The sequence below is a fragment of the Sceloporus undulatus genome, chromosome 2 (assembly GCF_019175285.1).
Source record: "Sceloporus undulatus isolate JIND9_A2432 ecotype Alabama chromosome 2, SceUnd_v1.1, whole genome shotgun sequence".
NCBI classification, from domain to species: Eukaryota; Metazoa; Chordata; class Lepidosauria; order Squamata; family Phrynosomatidae; genus Sceloporus; species Sceloporus undulatus.
In genome coordinates this window covers 114,990,507-115,012,063 of record NC_056523.1, presented here as the reverse complement: position 1 = coordinate 115,012,063, position 21,557 = coordinate 114,990,507, and the positions used below count along the sequence as shown (strand labels likewise).

The following is a 21,557-nucleotide window of genomic DNA, read 5'->3' as shown; positions in this document are numbered from 1 at the left end:
ATCCAAGCAAGGCTGGAAAGAATCTGTGAAATGATGGGAGGAATGGATTAGTACTGATCACTATACTTGGATTCCTACCCTTCCACAGATACTCGGTCTCTCTCCAGCCTCACATCTTTTTGCCACCAGCTGCCAGCTTCTCCCTTTGAAATGGTGGGTGCAGCACTCTTTCTTGTCCATCTCTCTCCAGCCTTATAGTTGTACTATTACTTTCCTTGACATGAGCACTATACTTCTGTTGATGGAGCCCAGATTCATGTTAAACTTGTGCAATATTTCTAGAGAAAGAAGACCTCTAGTTCCTTTTCACATGTACTACTGTCAAGCTAGCTGTTACCCATCCTATATTTGTGCATCTGTTCATGCCTATAAGTGGCACTTTACATTTACTTGGATTGAATTCATTTTGTTAGTTTTTGCCCAGTTCAAGGTATAATCTGTCTTCTGAGGCATTAATTATCCTTCCTAGTTTGGTGCCATCTTCATATCTGATGAGCAACTCCCTGTCCTTTCACTGAAATCATTTATGAAGATGTTAAACACCACCGGGGCCAAGGCAGAATCTTCTGGCACTTCTCTCTATGATAACAAAAGAACCATTGTTGAGGATTCTTTGGTAAATCAACTATCTATAAATCTGTCAAGAGTAATAACATCTAACTCACATTTTACTAGCTCATATGAAGTAATGTAGTGTGGATCTTGTCAAAAAGCCTTACTGAAATCATGATGCACTACATTCACAGCATTTCACTGATTTATCTAGTTTGTAATTCTGTGGAAAAGAGATACGATTACCATCTTGCACGTGAACTATTTGTGGATACCCATGCTGGTTTTTAGTAACCACAGAATTCTATTCTAAAAGTTATTCACAGACTGACTTTTTAATTATCTCTTCTACAACATTTCTTGGCATTGACATCCAGCTGACCAGCCACTAGTTGTCTGGGTCAATGCTCTCCACATTTTTGATGATGAGTACAATATTTGCTTGCTTCTCTTCTTCAGGAGCCTGCACTTGTTTTACAAGATTTTTTCAAAAATACAGGGAGGCCCTGAGATGGCATCAGCATATTCCTTTAGTACATTTGGACACATTCCACCAGGCCCTGGAGATCTGCATTTGTTTAAAATAGTTGTGTTGTTTTTATTTTTAAAAAAAATATTTTCCTCAATCCTAAAACCATACATAAAACTTGGAATGTCAATGGATTCTCCATTCCAAAGGGAAGGGAAGCCTTTATATGAGACCAAAACAAACAAACAAATAAAATAAAATAGTTAAGAAAAATAGAATAAAAATCAAAGTCAACTCCAGGACAGCCTTCCTGGTGAGATGATTCTTAAACCAGGACACTGCTGCTGAAGAGGGACTAAAATGGGTCACTGCCCAATTCATTTCTTAGGCAGGAGGCCCCAAAGAAGGGTCTCTGAGGAAATATTTAAAATAAAATCTGCAACTATTGGAATGTACAGCATGTGGTTTTTGCTTTATTACACATACCTTGTTCATATATAAAACATAGTTGCATGCACAAATAAATGTGTGTACCAACATATGCACTTGTATATAAAGAATAAAATAACACAGATAATTAAGCATAAATGTAGAAATGCATGTGTATATATCTCTGCATACAAAGAAATAAAGGGAAATTACATTATGATAGGCTTTTACTATTGCTTTGGTGGAAGATGTTGGTGGTCTGCAGTTATAACAACATAAGAAGCACTCATCCTTGTAGTGAAAGACAATGGGTTGGAGGGATTGCAATGGGCTGCAACACCATACACATCTACCTGAGAGTAAGTCTCTTGCAGTTCGATGAGATTTACTTCTGTGAAGACATGCCTAGAATTGTATTATTACCAGTTCCTTTATTTGAAGGTAGTTTCTGCCAGTACTCTGATTTAACATAAATTCAGAATAATCTTATACTGTTAGCTTTGAGTTCTGTTACCCACTTTGTGTGTTAATGAATCTGTTGTGGTTTACAAAGAATCTGGATTGTTCTGCCAGCATTAGGTAGTTTTGTGACTTAGGTCAAGATGTCTTCACTTTAGTTGGTGAAAATCTTTCATTCTCCAAATGGGAATTCTATTTGCATACATTTTGATTAGCCTTGGAAGTCAGGGAACACTTCTAGTACAATCTTATACATTTTAGCTCACAAGCGAATCCCATCAATTCAGTGAGTCTTATACCACACAGCTGCAGCCTGAAAGACAGGATCTTACCCAGGAGTCCTAGAGCCTATTTATATTATCAGTTATCCTGAGCCAACTCCTGCATTTATTTCAGTTTGTCAGTTGTTATTAAGGACCTGGTGCCTATTTGAGCAAGTTGTCATAAATATCTCTTTGAGTAAGTTGTCATAAAGGTATGCATACTATTACTTTGATAGATACATGTTATAGATGGACAGATGTAGGATTGCCATAATTCTCTACTATAAACCGGGACAAAATGTAGGACAAAATTTAGACCAAAATGTAGGACAATTGTAGGATAAAATTTAGCTCAAAATGTAGGACATTTAAGGTCCTCCATTTTCTTAAATGTCCTACATTTTGGGCTAAAATTTAACCTATAATTGTCCTACATTTTGGTCTAAATTTTGTCCTACATTTTGTCCTGGTTTATAGTAGAGAATTATGGCAACCCTAGAAAGATGTGGCTTGTAGGACTATGTTTTTCTATAGTAGAACCTTTTCTGTAGTAGCACCTCCAGTTATGAAATTCCCTTACATTAGAAGCCCAGCTGCCCCTCCTGACTTTTATCTTTCAAGCACCAATTAAAAACATACCTATTTGGACAGGCTTATGGGGAATAATGCAGGAGCTTAGGTTCTAGTTGACTGTTTTAGTCTCTCTCTTTTGGACATGCTCCAGTTTCTCCACATCCTTTTTAAATTGTGGTACCCAGAACTGGACACAATATTCCAGATGGGGCCTGACCAGAGCAGAATATAGTGGTACTATTACTTCCCTTGATCTAGACACTATACTTTTATTGATGCAGCCTAAAATCGCATTGGCCTTTTTAGCTGCCGCGTCGCACTGTTGACTCATATTCAACTTGTGGTCTACTTGGACTCCCAGATCCCTTTTACATGTAGTTTCGTTCAGCCAGGTGTCACCCATCCTATATCTGTGCATTTCATTTTTCCGCCCTAAGTGCAGTGCCTTACATTTCTCCATGTTGAATTTCATTTTGTTAGCTTTGGCCCAGCTTTCTAGTCTATTCAGGTCATTTTGAATTTTGATCCTGTCCACTGGAGTATTAGCTATTCCTCCTTATTTGTTGTCATCTGCAAATTTGATAAGTATGCTCCCAATTCTGTCAACCAGGTCGTTGATAAAGATGTTGAATAGCACTGGGCCCAGGACAGAGCCCTGTGGGACCCCACTGGTCACTTCTCTCCAGGATGAAAAGGAGCCATTGTTGAGCACCCTTTGGCTTCATCCAGTCAACCAATTACAAATCCATGTAACAGTTACCTTGTCTAGTCCACATTTTACAAGCTTGTTTGCAAGAATGTCATGGGGAACCCTGTCAAAGGCCTTACTGAAATAAAGATATATTATATCCACAGCATTCCATCTAACAAGCTGGTAATTTTATCAAAGAAAGAGATCAGATTTGTCTGGCATGACTTGTTTCTCTGAAACCCATGTTGACTTTTTGTGATTATGACATTGCTTTCTAGATGTCCACACACTCTCTGTTTAATGATCTGCTCTAGAACCTTTCCTAGTATAGATGTCAGACTAACTGGACGATAATTGTTGGGATCCTCTTTTTTCCCCTTTTTGAAGATGGGGACAACGTTCGCCCTCCTCCAGTCTGCTGGGACTTCTGTTCTCCAGGAATTCTCAAAGATTATTGCCAATGGCTCTGATATTACATTTGCCAGTTCTTTTAATACCCTTGGAGTAAAGGAAGAAATCATCACAGACCTGACCTAATAAGCCATAAGTGGCCTGTTATCAATTTTATTTTAAAATATGTTTATTTGGTATACAATAGAAAGTTGTTAGAGTGTTAGACTAGGACATGGAAGATCCATATCCAAGAGTGCAGCAAGCCATGAAACTCACTGCATGATCTGGGGCCAATTCCTATCTCTCAGCTTGCTCTGTCTCACATGGTAGCTACAAATATAATATGTGTGTATGTGCCTTCAGGTCACCTGTCAGCTTGTTACAACCTCATGAATTCTATAGAGTTTTCTTAGGCAAGGAATACTCCTAGGTGTTTTGCCGATTCCTTCCTCTGAAATATAGCCTGCAGCAAGTGTATTTGCTATTAGTCTCCCATCCAAGTACTAACCAGAGGTGAACTTGCTTAGCTTGTATGGAGACTGTAAATAAGTAGGTGTAGTTAGTAGGAGAAGGTCCTGAAAAGTGGTGTGTGTGTGATAAATATGCAAAAAATCAGCAAAGAAAAATGATTTGAACTTTTTCATTCTTTTATGTGATACAGTAATAATATTAGTGAAGATTTACATCCTTGTGCCTGACCTTGTGCCCTTCATGTTTTCAAAGGCTTTTTTGGATGTCTGCTGCATGGTTTCGGAAGCTCTGATCTTGCTTCCAGTTAATAGTGGTTATGAAACATTACTGTATATTGCTCTGTCAAATGTTAAGGGCCATTTGGTAGCAATATGCACTGAGCTTCCTTCTACCTCCCTTGTACTGAAAGAATAAAAATGAATTCCATCTACCCCATTGAGTTAAATACAGTTGGAACAAATGAACAGAGACTAGACTTAATGTCTGATTTATATTTTCATGCCTTCCAAATGATGTCTTTATAGTTGCTAAGGGAAGAACTAGAATTGGTTACTATCTTTCTTTCAGATATTTTTCTGTAAAGCAGTAGATGATTTCCATAGTTTATTGGTCAGATATCTCCCTCTCCCCTCTCCTCCTCTCTCTCACAATATTTAAATAGGTGCATTTGCGTAGGCTAACTTTAAAAATACAATAAAAAGTTATACAATGAACCTTAATTCCAGGATTTATGACTACTGGAATCCTTTCTGTAAGCCATGCCTCTGATCAGAAGATTTATGTGTGGTCAAAGGATAGTAGAATTTTAATAAAATAAGTTGTCACAAATCCAAGATGGGCCCTTAAGCATACAAAACAAGATTATAAAATCAATACTGTATGTAAATGGAAGTCAAAGCAAAGTTGGTGAGATATGACTCCATATTTTATTTTGTGTGATAGGTCTGAGGACAATACACTTAAGAATCAATAGAGGTATGTTCTGTATCTTCCCTTCCCTGAATACCTTCCAGAAGAGGGAACTGAAATAGTCTGGTAAAGGGATCACAAAAAGTAGCAATAAACATTTCAGTGTCCTTTTTGGAAAGGCAATACTATAACCTTGTGCATAATGATACCAGTCAAGTGAGGTGTTCATTAAAAATGTGATTAAAATCCATTATCATATTGAGGATTTGAACCCTGTTGAGAAAATTGTGTATTTTGTATCCAGTGGAACATCCCAATCGGTATCCCACTGATGCCATTAGCTCATCTGCTTGGGATTGAAACCAAAAACTACAATATGGAATATGTAAAGTAAGCCTTACTCGGTTGTAAATTATTGTACCATTTACTCAATGTGGGTCCATTCACTCATTCCTTCAGTACTTCTGCATTGTACTTTTCAGAAACATACCCACACAAATTGCCCTACAAAGGTTTTTGACACAAGCATATACTTCATGACTTGAAAATTGTGTTTTTTATAGCTGCTAGGGAAAGAATTAAAATTGCTTACTCTCTCTCTCTCTCTAACTTCAGTAGTTTATTAGACAGATGTCTCAAATTTATTTTAGATTTGCATAGGTCAACTTTAAATATATAACAGAAAATTACATGATGAGCCTGAACATGTATCTGTATAAAATATAAACAAAACCAGCACAATCAGGATTGAGGAAATTCAGTTAACGTTATCATGAGTGGAATATACATATTTATTACCTAGTCAAGAAAGACTAGAAAGACTAAACAAATATATATTAAAAGCTTTGTTAAAGGCTTGCACCAGATGTTTGGGGTGCAAACAGCAGGGAGGGAGTTCCATATCTCATGGGCCACCACCAAGAAAGTTCTGCCCATGTATTTCCCTATCTAAATGTTCTAAGTACTGTAGGAGTTGAGGTCGCCACAAAGCTCTAATGTAGGGATGGGTACTTTTCAGAGGTTACTTCCCTACCCTCCAGAAATCCAAGAAGTTCATGCACTCATCCTAATTCCTTTATTTGGCCCAACATGGCCAATTGTATTCCAGAAGCCTCGGTGCGACATGAATAGGCTTTTGGGGCCATCTTACCCTGGCCTGGGTGGGATGGTACTTTCTCAGATCTGTAAGTAAGCATTCCTTTGAAACAACGCCATCACCACAACTTTTTGTGATCAGCTATTCAGGTAGGATTGGAACTACCATTAAAGTACTGTATGCCTATTAGACTCAGGGCTGAAACAGATGGCTCAGTAATGCTGGCTTGTAGCATGCTTGGGGGTGTAGCGTTTAGATGCCCTCAAGTTGCCTGGAGACCTTACTGGTAATTATGCACCAGGCGGCTTCTGGGTGACTTGGGGTTGTGGCATTTAGACACCACTTGCCCTGGAGCCATCAAAAAGTTAGCTCCAGCAGCAAAGGGAAAGTTTTTTTCTGCCCTAAATAGGAGCGGATAGATTAGCTATCAAGATAGGACTAGAGCCACTATAACTCCATGGCCAAGATTTTGTTTGGATACTAGCAGAACAACTGTCTGCCAATATAATTCACTTGCTGCCGAGTCCATGAACTTCTACAGGCTGAAAAATCCAACCCTCTGGTGCTATGGTAATCCCCTTGAATTACCATAAAGCCACTGGGTTGTGAGGCTCTTAGGGACCATCTGGCAGCTATTTGATGATAGGAAAAAGAGCTATTGCCATTCTGGACCTCCAGTGAAATCATTGAAAGTCCAGAAAACAGCTCTTCTTTTTCCCAGCTTCAAAATGACAGCAAGATGGTGTTTGGGTACTCACTGTCCTTCAACTGCTGATTGGCCATGGACATAAATCCCAGTGTCGGTGTATGTTTATGCGTAGGTGACTGGTCATTGTGCATGAAGGTTCTAAATACCTTCTCCTGTAGTTTTCTAAAAAGCATATACATCGATGTAATGAATTTGTGTCCACATATATCATCAACAGGATTCCAGATGGTACTTCCTAATTCCACTCAGATAGTCAGAGAGATAATCAAGATACTATGGTTAGTGTTGTCAAAAGCTACTGAGATAGGCAGTAGGACAAATAGGATTATATTCTTACCATCCAGCCCCCTGAAATTGTTATCCCCTAGAACTGTCAAGACTGTTCTGTCCTCCAAATCTGATTTCTCAGAGTTGCCATAAATTGGAAATGACATGAAGGCACACCACTACCACCACCACCAAACAAATAACACAGATACTGTAACATATTGGCTACATTGAGGAAACAGCATCTGGCTCAGTCTAAACCATTTCTTGGAGGATCAGAAATGAGCCTCACACCTGCATGTTTCCTGTCTTTCCCTTCACTCTTGTGCATACTTTCAGATTTGGGATGTCTTTCTGTTGTCAAAACATGATAAGGAGAAGCGGGGGGGGGGGGGAATGCAATTTTTAGCATATTTTCACTTTCCTGTTTAGTGCTCATCATAGTTTGCTGGAATTCCATATTGGCACACTGTGCTTTGTTCCTGATCTCCATGGACATTCTGATATGAAAGCAAGCACAAACCATAGTTTACCAGTTCAGATTTATGGAAAGCAGTGGTTTATAATAAATATTTTGCCAAAGAACCTGGATATGGTCAATGCATCCCTTTTCAATGTTGCTGAAAAGGAATAGGTTTCATCAGTGTTGAGTGTACTGCAGCATCTTCCATAGCATAGCAACAAATTATGTAGAGCAAAATATCAAAATGTCAGAGCTGTTCCTGAGAATGGTGGAAATGAGGGATTTAATTAACATTCCATACTCAAAACTTGCTAAATTAAGTGTCCAGTGTGATGTACATTATAGGAAATTAAAACTTTTCCTTCAATGTTGAAAGCTGATTGTGTCTTCTCTCAACCATTCTGCAAGATAATCTTTCTGGGAAGGGCACTCTCCTAAATCACAGAATGAAATCGCAAAAGAAGAATTGTAAGGAAACACTGCACAATAAATTTAAGTCCTAGCAATAATGCTATTGCAAAGTCCATCTTCTTTTCCAAAGAATGAATGCAGAGAATTGTCCTACCAATTCTAATTCTGTAACACATACACAACTAGAATTGGTATGCTAGAATATACATTATTGTTTTTAAATATTTCCTGCAAAATAATACCCATTTTCTTCCATCAGATTGTGATGGTTCTTCTGATGTCAGCTGAAATAGCCAAGCACGAATAATTTTTGGGTTCAATTGATATAATTGTTATTGAGATTTATAAAGATAAATGTGGCTGTTAGCACACAATCTGGTATAATGTATGTGAAAATATATTGCTGACTTTTAATTAAATGGTCACCTGGTCACGAGTGGCAGATCATTATAACTCTCTGGTAGTTTTAGAATCCTTAGTGTTATGTATTTTTACTCAGGTAAAGCATTATAAATACCACTTTCCATCAACAGACTAGTTTGCATCTCCATATAAATTGAAGACCCAATAACAGCTGTTCCATAGAACATGAGTTAACATAGTTGTTGTTCAGTATTATAAATGCTGCAGTTTTAAATTCTCTGAAGTTAAACATTTCATCATAGTAACTGCCTAATGTAATGATCCTACTTTTATAGTTTGCAAAAAGTTCACTTTGACTGCGACACACCATTTTGGTTGTTCCTAAGCAGAAACATACTGAAGAACACTCATGTGAGCCATAATATTTCACTTGGTTCCCTAATGAAATCTAACTGTGGGCTTTGAAACTTCAGAGTCAGTGAAATGGCATCTATATTTCAGGTGCTTGCCACAGTCACCCAGTGAATCCATTAAGAATATGGTGCATTTTCCTCTCCTTGTCTGCATTTTCTTGGCACAAAATTACCGAAACGATTTATGCCTTTACTTGTTCATTTCTGTCTTTAAGCTATTGGAGAAATCTGCAGGGACAGATGGCATGTACAAGGAAAGGGGGGAAAATAAGCATTAATGATGAGGCTAGACCCCTTCTTTCTAGCCAGGTACACCCTTGAACCTCCTGCTGTTGTTTGACTGATTGAATTCAATGCTTTCCAGCCCCTGGCTCCTTTTCTGTCTCTGTCTACAGGAAAAAAACAAAACAAAACTATTTTAAGACTTGAAGGTTAAACTCGGTCATAGCTATCCTCATATGATTGTGTAAGTGTTGATGCTTTGCTGTCAAAAGCATCCTGAAATATGCAAATAACTTTAAACTTGCATGCTAAATTAATTTTCTCTAGGTTTTTTTTTTTTTGGGAGGGGGAGATCCTTTTTCTTCACCGGCATTACATGTGTGAGCACAACGTTTAGCTTTCTTCCATTGAATTTCTGTTCTTTTATTTGAAAACAAGTTCATAGAAGCAAAAGACTATTGAGACCTATCATTTGCCAGAAGTTACAACTAGTCAGATTTCTACATACAGTTCTACACAAAATCCAGGCCATGATATGCCAAAAACAGAGAGTATGTGTTTCTCATAATAATGCTTTGCAGGGTACTTGATTTTATGTTCATTCAAATAAGCCAAACTCCACACTGAAGCAAAGGCAAAATCAATAACAAGCAAAACAACTACCACCCAAGATTACAAACCTACCTAGGCACATTGGTTGTCAAATATTAAGCTTGAGCAAAACATGTCCATTCACTGTTTGGGAAGTTTGCAGTATCCTGGCTGTTTAAGTTTAATTTAAAATTGCTTTTAGGCCACCTTTAAGGATGATTGTTTGAGGCAAAGTAAACTGATTGAAAACTCCCTTTAAGTTCACAAAAATAATTCTGCTCTTCTTTTGATCTTGGCTGTGAATAGCATGAGGGAAAAGATGTAAGATGACATATATTTGACACTAGACAGTTCCACTTGAAAGCAAATGAAATTATTTATCCAATTAAGAGCATTTTACACTGCGTCATATTTTTGTTTGTTTCAGCTTTTGCTCCACCATACCCTTTCATCATCAGCATAGCTATATTGGCTTGTCACTATTGGTCTTTAGAAAACTGTTTAAGCATGAAATACATTTAAAAATAAACATGTATTGTTTATTTAAACATATTTCTAATTACTTTAGCACTCCCTCGTAATTATTACAGGAATTTTAAAACAAACTATTAAGAAATGCACACAGCAATGACCAGAAGCAAAGAGAACTTCTGTAAAAGACAGAGGACAGTGAAAACCATACGGCAGGCAAAATTCAAATCCAACTAGAGTAGACTCATTAAATCAGTGGGGTTTACATAGGTTTTCGCTTATCATTAAGAAATATCTTCAATAGGTCCACTCTATTCTAGCTGGTATTAGGTACGGGATATCCGCAGCACACACAAATATACTTGTCCCTGTTTCTGTAAAGAGTTGGTACCAAATCCATATCCTTGGAAATATGATCCAATGGTTGGTGTCACAACAAAGAAGGCCCTATTCACCACAGTTCAGATGGTAGAGAACTTCAGGAAGAACTTCAGCACCTGTAGTAGGCAAAAATGTAGTAAACAGGTTTCCAACATGGTTGAAACATTTTGTGAATGCCAAGGAATCTTCTTATGGGGAAAAGTCTTTGATCAGAAATAATTTCCCATCTCCTTACGTTATTATCTTTTCCTTGGCAATTGTTCTCCCTTGTCTTCACTGCTAAATGAAGTAATCCTTCAGACACTCAGTGCTGAAAATGTATTGGATAAATACCACACTTATATGGGAAGTGTATAAATAGGCAATCATCTGCTAAAGCTCTAAATTTTGCATCAACTGTAACCTCTCATGTGAGGGATCACTATAAGATTAACTTTAATATCTATTAAGCTTTGACCCTAAAAAAAGTAATGATGGTTATAGAGTATTATATTTTGATACTATGATTTAGTAAAAGTTGTCAATTTTGGAATAGTCTGTATTGTGCCAAAGAGAAAATAGAAAGCAAACAAACTTTTACTAGAAGACAGACAGAAAATGCAAGGTATATGTTATATTGTTCAGTTATTTCTCTAGCAGTTTCTAGCTGATTTCTTTCTAGAGCGGAATGAAAGTTTATAATAATCTTGGAAAGACTTTCAGTAGGGAGAGGAAAACATAAGCACCAAACGAAACAAATAAATGAATGGGGAAAGTTGAATTTCATCTTGCTCCATAAATAAAATATCTGGCAAAGAAACAGCCTGCTTGGGTTGCAATAGTATTGCAGTGTTCCTGCAGGCTGCAATGCAACACTTACTGGAAGCCTGTCCCACTGAATTAATACAATGCACTTGAGAGCAGAGATGTGCAAGATTACACTGTTAGCCTATAATCCTATTTCCCTTTTATTTGGAAAATAGGTCTGTAATTCTGTGCATTCTTACCAAGAAGTAAGATTCCTTTAATTCAGTGGGATTTACTTCTGAATAGACATGCATCAAATTGCTTTGGAAGTCCCATTGAAATTAGGTGATTTTGTTGATTTGGATAAATGAACATAGGAATAGCACATGTTTTTATTCTACTGATATTATTCCTGTGAAATAGTGAACCTGTATATTATTTGCTTTTTGTGTTCATAGAAACGAAGAGTATTTTAAGTGATATAGTGGAAAACTCAGCTTGCCTAATTAAACCTTAAATTCAAAATACAATGAATTTGAGGGAAAAGATCACTTTTCTTTTCTTTTTTAAAAAACCAGATCATGTCCCTTCTAAAACATTGCCTATTTAAAGCTACCCCTTTTTCAAACATAGAAACCCTTTGTGCCATTTCATTGAAGTAAATGAGTACCCTCCAGCCACAAATGCTCACAAATGGTTGCCATATTTTGCCAGAGAAAAAATAAATAACTGAAATTATGTAACACAGTTTACTATGCGTCCTTTGAAAGATTCTGTTTCTTGTAAGTATTGCCTTGGTTTAACCTATAAAGCTCAGCTCAGTTCAAGACCACGGTATCTGTAGGACCTGGGAAAAGGAAGCCTGGTCTAAGCACTCCCAAATACTGAGTTTTGCTAGTTTGTTACACATGAGCAAGATTTCTCAGTTGTACCCCTCTGTGAATTGCCCATCGTATAAAGTGCTTACGTCAGTGGCTTTTCTGTGCCCAGCAAAAGACACAGGTTGAACCTGTTAAATTTCTGCATACTGTACTATTGGACTATTGAAGGCTGGGTGAGATGAATCACATTCCACCATAATAACCAGAAATCAGTCCATGGCAGGCAAATAGGATCTATATGGTATTCTTAGAAAATGGCTCAAGACATCGACCTAAAGCTTGGCAGATAGAGGAGGTGAGTTTGACATTTGTCCATTGGTTTTGTGTTAGAAGAAGGGGAATTTAGAATTCCATAGTTGACTTCCAGCAGTTTGACAGGTTTTCTTCTTTCTTTGTAAACTTTATGGGTCTTAAAATTTATCAAATGATTTTTCCATTTGTGCCTTGACTTTTTAAAGATGTTTTGTTGTACACGGTTATGGGACAGTTTAGAACATGCTTTGCCTTTGGAGTAGTGAAACATGTTAGTAGAGTTAAAAGGAAAAAGAAAAAAAAATGTCTTTTGGATCCAGCAGTGGGCTGGCTTGGGTCATATAGGTCCAAAACACACTGCAGAAATAATCCAGTTTGAGAGCACTTTAACTTCTCTGGCTCAGTGCTAGAGAAATCTGGGAACTGTAGTTTTGTGAGACATTTAGCCCTCTCTGTCAGAGAGCTCTGGTACTACAATAAACTACAGTTCCCAGGATTCTCTAGCACTGAGCCAGTGTAGTTAAAGCAGTCTTAAACTGGATTATTTTTTGCAGTGTGTTTCGGCCCATAATGTCATTTCCACCTCTGTCATTCTGTATTGGTTGCCAGTTGAGTAACTGCCATGTAGAGAAGTAACTTCAGCTGCATATACTCCATGTGTGTATTCCGGTGAACAGATAAGTTAAGAATTGGGACAGAAGTCCCTGACACTGCAACATTCAATGAAATGGCACATACATCCTTCTCCAAGCTAAACTTAGCTGCAGTTTTAGCGAAATAGTGGACCTGTAAGAGTATGACCCTTTGCTGCTGGAAATAGTGGCATTTTAGATATCAAGTGAACATGAAAACGGTTTCATATTCCATGCTTGATGGAAAGTTATTTTGTTAATTGAATGTTATCTTAAATTGGTGTTTTAGAGCTATTTTAGTATGTATATATTTTTTCTGTCAGTCTTTTCACTATTTCCCAGTAGCTTTTTTCATGGTCCCTAGTTTAAAATTTGTTCATGGCTGCTCTTGGCTGATAATTTGATAACTGTGGTGAATAAATATCAGTTGCATAGATTTTACTTTTTAAAATTTATCTTATATTTGGTGGTGTCCTCCTGAAAACCTTGGCTATAGAGAAGCTCAAAGTCTAAATTAATACAGTTTGTAGTAAAAACAGAAGATCTGTGTTGAACATTTAGCTTAACCTTAGGTTAACCCAACCCATCAAATGTGAAGTGATTGTAATTTGGGCTATATTCAGTCACTGCATCTAGACAGTTTCAGGTCTGCCTCAGCTTATTTTCAGGTTTATATCCATAAGGTGAGGGGCTCTGAATGAAAGATCTGGTAGATAATTTCTGACCCACCCATGAATTTGAGAGAGCACTATGTCTTCTGTATTTGGGGGTCAGTAAAGACTGGATTTCTTAAGCATCTCTAATTGCATGCAAAATAAACTGAATTTTGGTACTCTGTTGTAACTAATAATAAAGACATACGTAAGCATCAGGAAAGGGTGTATTCTGTCACCTTACTTATTCAACTTGTACACAGAAAATATCACATGAAGAGCAGGTTTAGACTTAGAAGAAGGATGAGTGAAGATAGGAGGAAGGAACATCAACAATCTAAGATATGCCGATGACACCGTACTACTAATGGAAACATTGCAGACATGAAAAAATTACTAAGGAAGGTTAAATAAGAACGTGCAAAGGCAGGATTACATCTGAACATAAAGTAAACAAAAATAATGAGCACATAGTAGTAATGATTCCCTACTACTGCAAGTCTTTCTAAGACTGAACTTTATCGCATTGCCCCCAGAACGGCCCTGTTGCGTTCCCAAAAGGGGGCGTGACCAGAATGGGATGGGGCTAAGAGCGGATGTTATCACACAGAGGAATGCCGCCACTGCCACCAGACATTCCCATCGTGTGCTACATCTGTTCCAGAGGGCGCAATTTTTGAGAACTGTTCAAAAGTGTTCTCAAAAATCGCGCCCTCTGGAATGGATGTAGGATGTGATGGGAACATCCAGCCACAGTGGCAGTTCCTCTGTGCGATAACATCTGTTCTTAGCCCCATCCTGTTCTGGTCACGCCCCCTTTTGGGAATGCGACAGGGCCATTCTGGGGGAAATGCGATAAAGTTCATTATTATAAAGGTATAATTTTGCATACCTTGGATCAAACATTGATCAGAATGGGGACTGCAGTCAAAAAATAAAAAGACTAGGAGTGAGTGAGGCAGCCATGAAAGAACTAAACAAGATCCTAAAGAGTAAAAATATACAACTGAACATTAAAGTTAGAATTGTCTCTAAGCCAAAAAGACAAATAACTGAGTCCTTTAACAGATCGAGCCTGAACTCTCTCTGGAAGCAAAGATGATCAAGCTGAGGCTGCCATACTTGGGCCACATTATGAGGAGGCATAAATCACTAGAAAAGACAATACTAGGAAAGGTAGAAGTTAGTAGAAAGTGAGGAAGATGCCAGATGCATGCCAGATGGATAGACTCAGTCAAGGAGATCATGGGCCTGAATTACTTAAGCAGAGCAGTGGAGGACAAGGGTCTTAGAGATGTCTGAAAAAGGATTGCCATGGGTTGTGGTCGATGTGAGGGCAGTTAGTAACAAAAGCAGCATTCCATCTGTCTAACTGGAATACACAGAGATGGCCTTTGGTCCAATGGGTCTCTGTGTGTATTTACCTTATCCTGCTGTTCTGGGGTGAATGACCTTCCCTTCTGCAGTGGACTGTGGGTCACCAGTGGCAACACATCATGGTATCCATGATTGTTCTTGCTTCATGTGGAAACCTTTCTTTAACAGTGTCTCATGTGAATGGTTTGAAGACGAATTGGTATCCCAACAAAACACATGATCCCAATTATATACAAAATGTTTCTGTCTCAAACAAAGATACACATAATGTATCACTGTAAAGATAAAACACAACAGTATATTCAGCCATGACACCAACCATGGAAGCAGAAGTTAGCACAGCCCAAGCAATGAATATCTGTATCACAGAGTTTCAATAAAACACATGGCCAAATGAATGGCAATAATGAGTTAACGAACTCATTTTACTTAAAAATTTCATCTGTGAAGCCACTTAGGAGAGAACGAATTTACACTAGAACAGTCAAAAAGTCCCCAAAGGACCTGGTGATTGTGTTTAATTGTGAAGAGTTGAAAACATGAGTTAACAATGATTTGGGCCCCAATGAGTACAAGAACAATTGCTTGCCTTATACAACAACAACCAAAGCCTTAATGTTTTGGTTACTTGGGTGATTTAGCACTGGAGAAAATTTTATAACTTGTAGCAGGCATTTAAACCCCAGAACTCAATCTGCTGCTACTCCCTTTTTATATTTATTCCAATTTATGCATCTTACATTTCCCATTAAATGAATCCAGAAGGTAGATTTTATCCCTTTAAATTCTGCTAAACCCCAGATGTCACTAAAACACATAACAAATAGTTGGCCAAAGAGAGCAAAGCAGATGTGTGATTCAATCTTAAACCAGACGTTGACAGTAAGATGTGCAAATAGGGCAACCTGGGTTACTCTTCAGTCACCTATGAAAGACAAGAAGACAGCTCTAGTGAACTATAACACATGAAGCATAGACAGATAAAAATAAATAAATAAATCTGAAAATCACTTAAAAGTGAGAGAGTTGATTATTATGGGCTATGTGTTGTCAAGCTGTGACAATGTGAGTGAGATAGCTCAGATCATGCCTTTCAGAGCAATTTCATGAGCACAGACTAGGTTATTGCGTAATAGCCTATTGCCAAAATTTTCACTGCATGGAAGTTATTGGTTTCCAGAGCCAAGTCATTGCACAGGCAGAAAGATACATGGTCTTTAGTGATTTAGAGCCAGACTAAGCCATTTGCACTTAGATCCCACTGAAACCAGCAGTCATGACATGTCATGACAACAACATAGCCATAAACTCTTGAAGCAAGCCTTCTATGCCATTTGCTCCCAGGGAAAAGTAAAGAGTGAAGCATCTCACTGATTTCAATGGAAACTAAATGTAATTGGGCTGCAAGCCTATATTTACCTAGGATTAAATCCCATTTAATTCAGTGGGACTTTATCTGAGCTCCAAAACACATTGCAGAAATAATCCAATTTGAGACTGCTTTAATTGCCCTAGCTCACTGCTAGGGAATTCTGGGAATTGTAGTTTATTGACACCAGAGCACTTTAACAGAAAATACTAAATGTCTCATAAAACTACAATTCCAAGAATTCCTTAGCATTGAGTCAAAGCAGTTAAAGCGATCTCAAACTGGATTATTTCTGCAGTGTGTTTTGGACCTGAGTTAGCATGTATAGGACCGAACTCTAGTTCTACATCCAATGCTTTAGTTTTCATTTAGTTGTAAAATTGCTAGGTAAGGAAACAATTATTCCATATTCTTTTCACATCTCTTCCCACATAAATCCCACAGATTTATGCATATGTATTTATGGAAGTGGTTATACTGGGTTGGAAAATAGTACGCCTACCTCATGTTTTACAGATCTTAGTCCCCAATCCTGGAATACTTCTCTTTAATAGGAATTTATTACAATTTAAATAACAGCTTTTACTTGACATAGGCTTTTCTAAAGTAATTATTCATTTCTCAGGTCAGAATAAAGCCCTCCACGTTTACAAGTACAAACTAGGTGAATTGTCATAATTGTAATTGTCACCATCATCATCATCGCACCAGCAGCACCATTTTCATTGAGGACATAATGTCAGAGGCATATACCTGAAGTTGCAGACTCTGGACCCCAATGCTCCTAATCTCTGGTTTACTTAAATTTTTACTTGGAAATATGTATGCTATAGATTCCTCCAAATTTTGTGCATCTGCTAGCAGAGTGATGGCCATTAATGGAATTGATTCTCACATTTCCATTCCCATCCCAGATGTGATCTGCAAGATTGGGGCACCCTCTGGAAGAAATTTCATGGCTATGGGGGCTTAAGAAGCCAGTGTGGCATAGTGGTTTGAGTGTTGGACTATGACTCTGGAGAGCATATTCCCTTCTTGTCCATGGAAACCCATTAGGTGACCTTGGGCAAGTCACATGCTCTCAGCCTCAAGAGAAGGCAATGGCAAACCAGCTCTGAACAAATCTTGACAAGAAAACTCCATGATAGGTTCTCTCTAGGGAGACGACTTGGAAACGACTTGAAGGCATACAGCAATAACAACAAATGGGGGCTTAAGCAGGTGGAAGAAAAGGAAGTCTTGTTGGAAGGTCCACTCACAAAATATTGAATGTGAGATGTTTATTAGCTTGGACTGCTGGGTTATTTTGCACAGGTAAGTTGCCCCTACTGCCACAGAGAAATGTGTGAGAGAAATGAGGCATCCAGTACTTGAGATTAGCTCTGCTCCAGGTTCACAGATCAATGAACTTGCTCATGATTAGTTGCCTATATAGGATCAACTTTTTCTTCTATTCTACCGATTGTGTGTGTGTTGAGGAAACAAACAGGGCATCCACAGCACTCCTACTGTCACAAATGTCTGAATAAGGGCACCAAAGTTAAATCAAGTTAGTGATCAACCAGTATGGACCAGTGTTAACAAATGGCATTATTATACCCATACTTTCCTGACTCCTCCACTCTCTTTTCAAGCTTTTATTTATGTGGCTCTTGTATGTTATTTGAAGTTACTACGGCAACCTGCCACCATCTGGTGTTGTAAAGTATGATGAGATTTTTGGTTGCTAGGTGCTGAAGTTTGCCATCTCTTTGTATAGCCTATGGTATTCTCCCCCAGTCTATTAGAACTGCATATCAAACTTGTAGGTATTGTAGCATACAGACTGAGTCATCTATTCTCATAGGCTATCAAGCCATATTCAATTTCATCATACAAAAATTTGCCATGCCTATTTATTTTGTTTCCTCACCATGTAGCTGATACTTTGCATGTATTAAGGCCAACCACTCACTTACTTTCCTTCCTTCCTTCCTTCTATTTTCAAGGATGTAATTAATCATATCATCATGATGTATTTCCTGTCAGAGGTCTTTGAACATATACTCAAAGAATATCTCAATTTTCTTTTGACACCTTGTTTCATCTTTAATATTGTACTAATAGATATAAACTCAGTAACATCTACCTTGTCACTTCTCTGGCAGTATTTCACCTTTCCAACATTTTCAGCCAATTTAGTTAATGGACATTGTATTGCATATAGTTTATGGTCTCAGTTGAGATGATGAGACAGTGTTGTGAATCTAATTATCAAAATTATGCACTTTGCAATTACATATATTGGGAATATCATCATATCCTCCAAACAGACTTCTTCCTCTTTACATGCTGCTAAGTACTCCCTCATCAGTCAAGTGTTTGCTGTGATTACACTTATTTTTACACATGTTTGACCTAGTTTCAATCATGCATATCAGCATGGTGATTCATTAGACACATTTTAACAAGGCTGAGCACTGCTGAAATGACATGTCAAGATTCCACTTGAACAACTTCATCTCTTTGGACACTTGTTTATTTATTTAATTTATGGGTATCAAAATTCACATTTCTGCTCACATTCTCAGGTGATTTAAAAGGACAACTCAAGACACACCATTATTGATTGATGGCTGTGTTTGATCAAAGTGCCATCATCCTAGCTTACAAATATTTAAAGGAAATGGAAAAGGTGGCTGTAGCAGAGAGGTTTGCTGTAATTTTTATGTCCAGTTTTTTCATCTTGATATTTTTGCACTTTCACTCACTTATTTGAATTGTGCAATACCGAAGCTTAAAGTTTTGATGAGTGGTTGGGTTTTTTTAGGGTAGGGGGCATCTTTCAGAGGCTCCAGGTAACCTGGGTACAATGGATGTCACTTGGATGCTCATTCAGTTCTTTGATTGGATGAAGATAAGGGTAATAGGAGTGGGTTTCAGAGATAAATGGGAGATGACTATTTGTAACCTTAAGAAACAGTTTAAACTAAAGAGCAAACTGGAGAAAAGGGATCCATTGATTATAAAAGTTACAGTATGGTGAAGTAAGTTTTCAGCAGCAAACCTAGTGCTAATTTGTCTCATCTCAAGCAATCATTAATCAGAGACTCAAAATTAAACAGGAGAGCCATCATTTTAACATACCAACATAACTGTTTTCCTAAAACAAAGCATGTCAGTTGTTAGTTTACACTGTTCCCATTTGCAGTAGTTAAGGCTGTGCACACATACAGGGCTAAATGCATGTACAAAGCTGCAATCCACAGCTAGCCCGATTTTAAGAGTTAGCTTTCACACAGAGATTAACATTTCTAAAATAGTTTTAATTCTTTTGAATGGTACCATCACCAGACTATTAAAAATGCAGCTCATGCCACAAGGATTTTATGACAGGGAGACAGAGAGGGACAGACACATTCTGAAAAGCTTTCCGACACCATTAAAGAACTCAAAATGTTTTTAAAAGCATTATTGCATATATAAGGAATTCCAGTTTCTACAAGTCATTATGCACCCTCCCCACCTCAATTTATACTAGCAATAAAATCAGGACATTGGAATAACAAAGCCGGTTGCAAAACAATTACAATTTTAGGTTGTTTTAGCCAGGCAGCTGACATTCTCTCTGTCACAGACAACATTTGTCCTTTAAAGTTAACTACTACAGGAGGAAAACCAAAACTAAACCTAAGCATTTTTTATCTGAGAAGAGCATCATTGACAAAAGCCAAACAAATCCTTACCTGAAAGATCTGGGATTACCTGCTGGAAATACCTCCTTTTAAACTCCCACAGATAGCCAAAAGCTCTGAGTAGCACAAATTTTACTCCAAAAACAGGAATAGGTTATTATGGATGCTGTAAATTTCACTGTAAATATGCCAGAAGTGTACTGGGTCTGCTCACGTAGGAATAAATAAAAAAAGCAGCACCATCTGAATAGAAGCTACGATATGAAAGTAAAAAAGACCTCTAGTGGCAGTAACCTGAAGTTAAAGAGGCTTCTTTTCTTGCTTTAAGTGGTAGACAAAATGGTTGGGTCCCTCAAACTGCAGACAGTTTACAGTGATGTGTGACCTTGTTCTCGTTGACATCATCAACAAATCATGGAGTCAAATCAGATTTCTCCAGCCTCATTGCATATGTGAATAAAGCTCTGGTTGGAAGGACTGAGAGTATGTTGGAAGAAGCAGAATGTGAACTGATAAGTGAGATATGAATCCCACATGACTGAAAGATGCTCCTCCTGTCTTGATTTTGAGTGTGTTTCTGTACATACATGTGTGCCTCCATGAATACATAATTTCCTACTCTTACCAAAAAGCTAATTATTAAAACAAAATTAAAATTCCATCAAAAAGAAACTTTCTTTAGTTCTAAAATCCCAGCCATGGGTAGCCCAAGGAAAGATGACATTTCATCTAATGTCCTCAGACAGTTCTAAACTCATTAATTAGAGAAGGAAGAACCTTTGATTTTAGTTTGGTCAACTTGCAAGTTAAATATGCTGAGGACTGCAGTTTAAAAGACTGAAAGAAGCAAACAGGGATTAAACTGATGTAATTAACATTTTGCTCAGGACATACTTGAAATATAAGCCTTTGGCTATTTAAAAGATGACTACTGTATAGGAATTAATTTACAAAAAGTATCTATGCACTCTATCAGTGCTCTCCCCCCCCCCACACACTCCACATCCATGGATCTAAAAAGGTGAATGGAACCTGTAAGAGTGTTAAGAAAGCTGTAGGTTGTTCAGTATCACCCCTTCAGAGGTTATATAGGAGATTCATCTGTTATGATTGGGGGAAGGGGTTTTGGCTTGTGGTGGCCTCGTGGATTTTTTTTACCATTTCAATGAGATTTGGCAAAGGGTCACTCCCTTCTCTGTAGCAAGTTTGGGCATTGAGCCAGATCCATTTATGTAGAATGGGTAGACTTACCCACCTGCAATGGGAGATTACTTTAAAGGGTCCTGAAAGGCATCACTTCCAGGTGGCCGGAAAGGGTACATAGAGCAGTTCATACTGCACTGGAGCCTATTATCCCTGCCATTCCCATGTTTTGCTAATAGTGTGGCTGGGCAAGA

At 37.8% G+C, this 21,557-nt stretch overlaps 2 protein-coding genes across 2 annotated transcripts in view; one reads left to right on the top strand and one right to left on the bottom strand.

Moving 5' to 3' along the window:
* The window catches only part of INSYN2B (inhibitory synaptic factor family member 2B), a 94,704-nt gene extending 74,307 nt beyond the window's left edge, over positions 1-20,397 (bottom strand). The window contains exon 1 of the mRNA XM_042453567.1: positions 20,212-20,397. The gene's annotated coding sequence lies outside the window, so the exon portion shown is untranslated. The remainder of the gene's footprint in view (positions 1-20,211) is intronic.
* DOCK2 (dedicator of cytokinesis 2) overlaps positions 1-21,557 on the top strand; it is a 336,713-nt gene that overhangs the window by 196,755 nt on the left and 118,401 nt on the right. The gene's annotated exons all lie outside the window — the stretch shown is intronic.